Source organism: Chenopodium quinoa, unplaced genomic scaffold (genome assembly GCF_001683475.1).
Source record: "Chenopodium quinoa cultivar QQ74 unplaced genomic scaffold, ASM168347v1, whole genome shotgun sequence".
NCBI lineage: Eukaryota > Viridiplantae > Streptophyta > Magnoliopsida > Caryophyllales > Amaranthaceae > Chenopodium > Chenopodium quinoa.
The window spans coordinates 739134-745299 of record NW_018742204.1 but is presented as its reverse complement, the minus strand read 5'-3'; positions in this window follow the sequence as shown (position 1 = coordinate 745299).

Here is a 6166-nt window from a genome sequence, read left to right as displayed (position 1 = left end):
ATTACCGTCAGACGAGAGGAATTCCTGTGTCGTGGTATTTTCTTTTGGCACAAAAATCTCACGCGCCACGTGCATCACACCGTACCACGTGCCTAAACACCGTTACTAGTAACGGACAACGTGGAACGGTAACGGGGTCGTGTGACGGTCATTTTCTTGTCTTGAAATTCGAGATGCTTTTCACCATTTTCTTGCTTTTTCTGCTATTTCATTTCTCCATTTTTTTTTTCATTTTAAATCGCTCAGATTACCGAGCCACGGCGGGGTGCACCGGCACACGACCGTCTTCACCGTGTCACGATAAGGTTCACCGTGACACGGCGGTTCTGCTGGGGTTTTTGTTTTTTTTTTTATTTTTTATTTTTTTTCGCTACTGCTCGCTGCTGCTGCTGTTCCGGTGCTCGCCGCTACTGGCCGGAGCTCCGTCGTCTCTCAGAATCACCGTGACACGGGACCTGAACACCGTGTCACGGCTTAGGCTGACCGTGTCGCAGCAGCCTGCACTGTTGTCTTCACTGTTTTTCGAGCTTTGGAGCTCAAATTCTCATCAATTTTGCTCTAAATTTTTGCTACTTTCTTCATTTTCGATTCTCCACAAGGATCCATGTAAGTTTCCTTTGATTTTTGTCTCGAATTTGCTTCAAATGAGTAATTTCATGTAAAAACCCTTAAAAATTAATTTGGGGATTTTTTTGATCTTGAGGTTTATGTTAAAATTCTTGCCATGAATTTACTTGTATATCTATGTATGTGTGTTTGTGAGCGATTTAAGACAAAAATTGCATGATTTGGTGAAGAATGGAGCAAATCACAATTTTTTTGTACTACTTGTGAAATGGTGTTCTTGTTGTTCTTTTGCACTTGAAATGATGACATGCCATGATGCGTCGATCTATTGTTTTCGTGCAATTTTGAAACATGTTTTGTGTTGTTCATGTACTACATTGTCATGGAGAACATAGTATCATGCAATTAGGAGAACATAGTATTAGTTCGTCATGGAGAAACTAAATACTATAAATAATTCCATTATTTTGCTAATTTTTAGCCTTGAGGTAAAAATTTAGCGTATAATAGAAAAATGCAACTTGAAATAAATAACTAAACTACTAAGGAACTGATGCTGAGCATTTAGATTTTTATTAAAATGCAATTTGAATTAAAGAACTAAATATCTTCGGAAATGATGCTAAGCATTTAGATTTTTATTTTTATAATAGCATGCCTAGACGAGGGATCACGATCTTTCCACTCATGGCCGGCGTCAGGCTTTTCGGAAGGACACTTCCATGATTCCTGAGGGTATGGATGGTGATGTCATAGAATCTGAGCCTCAACCCTGTACGGGTAGTGGTAGGTGGGCTCCACCTCCGTGGACACCAGACCAGTTGGTTTTCTGTTGTGAGAACTACGTTTCTCATTGTCCACTTGCCGACATAGTCGACGGCACGCTTCGCCATCACGGTTCTGGAGCCGGAGATTTGATTCCTCGACTTCATGGGATTATCACGAGAGATCCTGCTACGAACGCCTTATGGGAATCAGCTGGTCTAGTAAACTTTTATTCAGCGATCATAGGGTTTTGCAGCCCCTAGGGTTGTGGCACAAAAGTCTTTCGCGTGTTGTTGGAGTATTTTTGGGAAACTACCAACACTTTTCACTTTGCTTGGGGGGGAGATGACAGTGACCCCTCTAGATTTTAGCATGATCAATGGTCTACGCTTCACTGACCCGGGCCGTAGCGTAGATTTCTGATCTTTCTTGGGGGGCGGCTGAGGCAGCCGATTTGTTAGGTCCGATCGTTCAGCATATCAGGACTCAGCCGGTGTATCGAGGTGGTCCTAGGAGCGGTCGATCACAGTTGGCTTCTATTCTGGCCCGTGGTTTTGACATGGAGGAGGCATCACCTGAGCAGCGAGTGCGAATCTTCATTTTGATTCTCATTTCCATGACTCTTTCTCCTGATAGGAGTTCGCGTGCGCTCGTTTGCTACCTTCCTTCTTTGCTTAGGATCAGTGAGATAGGATCCTTTAACTGGGCCAACCTTGGATATGCCGATCTTCTCTTGTCGTTACATCATGGTTGTAGGCCGCTGAACGACGAGTCCCCTGTCACTGTCTACGGTTTATGGAGAGTCGTAGAGGTGACGATCCTTTTCTCTTCTTGTTTTATTTTAATTTGTTCGAATCATGTGCTTAAAGATTACTTTTCATTGCAGTTATGATTCTATGAGAACTTTTCGAGATTGGCCCCTCGACGGCGTCGTGGAGCGGTTCATGACTTCCCTGTCGGAGACAGCTGGCGTGACCGAGGCGAGTAACGAGTGGAGTCTATCTCTACGCTACGCGGGCTGCTACGCCGAGGCACCTCTTCCGTTAGTGTAAGAATTACTTCCGTAGCCTGTTATTTTCTATCTTGACGTTATTTTTGACACTTCATTGCAACTTTTTTGGTTTTTCAGGTTGCTATTGGTGTCCAGTATCGGTCTTGGGCTAGGATGACTAATCTTCCCGAGGCCTTGCAGCTTCCAACGTACCGCACTGTTTTTGTCGGTACTGGACGCTTTGTCTGGTATCTGGGGAAGCGTGTCGTTTGTCAGAAAAGTGGTGATCACTTTGTGGTGCCCGTGTTTCCACCGGAGTCGATGCTGGACTCGCGCTTGCTTAGGGGGTTGATAAACAGGGGAGAGCGCAACATTTTTGCATCCCTCCTTGGCTCCTCCACCCCGTCTTCCTGAGGTATGATTTCTTTTGAGGAGTTTGTTTCTAGTCTCTGTTTAAACCGTCGAATAACTTGATTATTCTATCGTATTTTCAGACGAATGTTCGCCGTGTGGGGAGGATTGAGATTCCGCCTCAATCAGTCCGCTACCTAGGGCCGATTAGTATTACTGAGGACCATATTGCTGACGCGCCAGAGGGTTTCAGACAGGCGAAGAATTCTTTGCCTGATGTTTTTGAGCTGGTAAGATTTTGATACATTATTCATCCTTTTTGATACGGCTTGTTACCAATCTTTCTCTTTGCTTTGTTCTCAACCTACTCACCCGCAGATGATGGGCTTCATGACGCTGATTGACGCTTTGAAAAACTGCATCATCAAGCTTTGGCGTGGTGCGATTTGTCGAGGCGGTTCTTGCGATGTTCTTGAGGTATGATCCCTTTTTAATTTTTACCATTTGTTCTATCTTTCGCCATTGACATCTTTTGATTTTGTGTCTTTCAGGAGCAACGGAGTTCCCGCTCGCGCTTGAGGCATAGAGGCTCGGACGAGGGGGGGGGGCCTAGTCGTGGCAGACGATCTCCTGAGGTTCATGAGCATTCTTAGTCTCATCGGGAGCCTCAGATTTCTCAGCCGTTTCAAGAGGTTCAGTGGCAGCAGCCTCAGTCTCCCAGGCGCTTTCAGGGTCAGGGTTAGTGGCAGCGACAGTCATTTTCATAGTCTTCACAGCCTGAGTTCAGGCCAGTTATCACTCCCGTGGATCAGAGCCTATACTCAGCTCCATCGTTTGGGGCGCTTCCTCCCCCGATGCCAGGCTTGTTTTCTGTTCTAGTGTATGGGACGATGCCTCCACCGACGATTCCTACTTCTTTGAGTCAGTCTTCACCGTTTGCCAGTTGGACGGGTCCTGCTTTGAGTTTGACTGCTACTATAGTTACAGGGACTAGTAGGGATACTACTCCTCGTACCCGGATGATGGCGAGACTCTTTGGCTCGCCGCTCCCATATTCACAGGCATGAGATGACAGTGATCCTCACTCTTCTAGTTTTACAGATTTTTGACCGAGGGTCTTTATTTGTACATATTGTGATGACACTTGATGCTGCTTATTTATTATGACTCATTTTGTACATTATTCACAGTTTATGTATTTATTAGTGTGTATTAGTGTGTTCTTGAGACTCATTGTGTGTGATTGTGTATGACGTGAAAAAAAACGTAAGTGGAGGGTATCGACCTTCCCTAGTGGAGTCGCCAAATTATAGGCGTCATTTGAAGTGCGCTTACGTTAAAGCATGTGTGAATATGCTTGGCACTCTTAGGAAGTTGGAATTGACGTATACGATTAGTGACAAATAAAGTAGGGAGCCGCAAAAAAGTTTTTAAGGAACTTGTAAACTGTTCACGGTTCATAAAAAGGCAATCACGATGAGGGACAACGATAGGCAACAACGATTGACCCGTGAAGGTTACACCCCATTCATAATCCATGAGATTACTAACTCCATATGGTTCGAAACCACGAAAGGAGGATCGGGGATGATGGTACGAAGTGAGTCATGGAGTCACATTCGCCCTTATTGGCCTCTACTCGATTCTTATAGTATAAAGTGATTCCTGCTATCTCAAAGGCATACAAATAGAGATTCAATTCGCTCCAAACTATTATTAAGCTAAATTGGTTTAATATTAATGCAACATATAATTCTATAAAATTGTGATCACTTGATTAAACAACAAATTTAAAAAGGAACCTAAACTGGTTGTCCAAATTATTTTATTAGGTGTGATTTTCAATTACATATTCCCTTTAACATGCAATATAGTGATCATAATAAATAATAGAACAAACATTAATATTGGAAGAAATTTAACAATAATTCCAACAATATAAAATCGTTAGAAAAAAAATAGAAATAAAAGGAACATAAATCTTACTTTGATTCTGTTTGCTTGCAACTACAAAATAATAAACGAGTTAGTAACTTCAAGGAAATAACAATTAATCAGTAATTAAATTAAATTAAATAAAGTAGAGTAGATTTGGGGCCAAACCCTCAAACAGTTCTACTTTTCACGCATTGGCTTAAGGACAGAACCACGAGTAAAGTATGGACTCCTTGGAGTGCTTGAAGAAGGACTTTTGAAAGAAGAAGGGTAGGCTAGTGTTTAGGCTAGAGCATAGAAGAGAGAAAAATAGAGAACTAATTGATGCCCCGTACATCAGAAATAAGGGGGTATTTATAGAAAAAATGTGTTGAGGGAACACACGAAACCCTAAAAAGATAAAAACCCTAAAAAAGATACCGCGACACAGAAAATTTTTCCGTGACACAGGAATTCCCACTGTCAGACGGGAAACATTCCCGTGACACGGTGTACTGTTGTGTGACGCGGGAAATATTTAGTGAACGGGGGAGAAAACGCGTTAAGGGTTTACACGGAAAGGACACGGAAACCCTCGTGTCACAGCAGGTGTCCCGTGTCACGGGGAACCCCAACGTCAGACGGGAAAGTTTCCCTTGACACGGTGGACTGGTTCGAACACCGATAAGGAGCCGGTCTACACCATAGCAGGCGGGTTCTCATGCGGTGGCCCTACCATCTGGGGCACCAAGATCCATCTTCGAAAGATGGACAATGATGATGATGATCAAGCGGCTACTAGCTCCTCCTTCCCTGACGTACTGATCACTGAGAAGGACAAGGGCAGCGTTCGCCGTCCGCATGATGACCCGGTCGTCATTGAATGTAAGGTTGCCAACCAGGTGGTTGGACGAATCCTTATTGACACCGGCAGCTCATGGGACATCATCAGTCTCAGGTGCCTGCAAAAGCTGAAATACAATGTCAGCAGCATGCATCCGGTTACACACCCTCTGGTTGGTTTTGGGGGTGGAATGGTTTAACCAGTCGGAAGGGCTGATCTACCAATTTGGCTGGGTGAAAAAGGAAAAGGACGACACCTGGTCATCAAGTTCTTAATCGTTAAGGAACTCACCACCTACAACATTATTCTAGGCCAAACAACCCTCAATGAAGCCAAGGCAGTAATCATCCCTTCTCTCATGTTCATCAAGTATGAGAAGGATGACGGCTCAAGGCGACCAAGTATGCTACCTCTCAGCCGTCAAAGATACTGTGATCCTAGGCGACCAAGGTCAAGAACCAATAGACCGTGACACTATCAAGGATGCCGACCCAGCCCAGCCCCACCAGCAGTTGGAAAGAAAAGAAAGGCACCGCTGTTGGAGGAGGTGAAAAAAGAGAAAAAATAGTAATCAATGACCGGGGAGCGGTCACCTGAGCTCCGTCCCCAGCCGGCTGGAGACCATATTGATATACCTCTGGACGACAGCCGTCCAAAGCGTACTGTTAAGGTTGGGACGACTGCTCATGCTAAATAGGGTGCAGATTTGCACCTCCTGCTGAAAGAATTCAAAG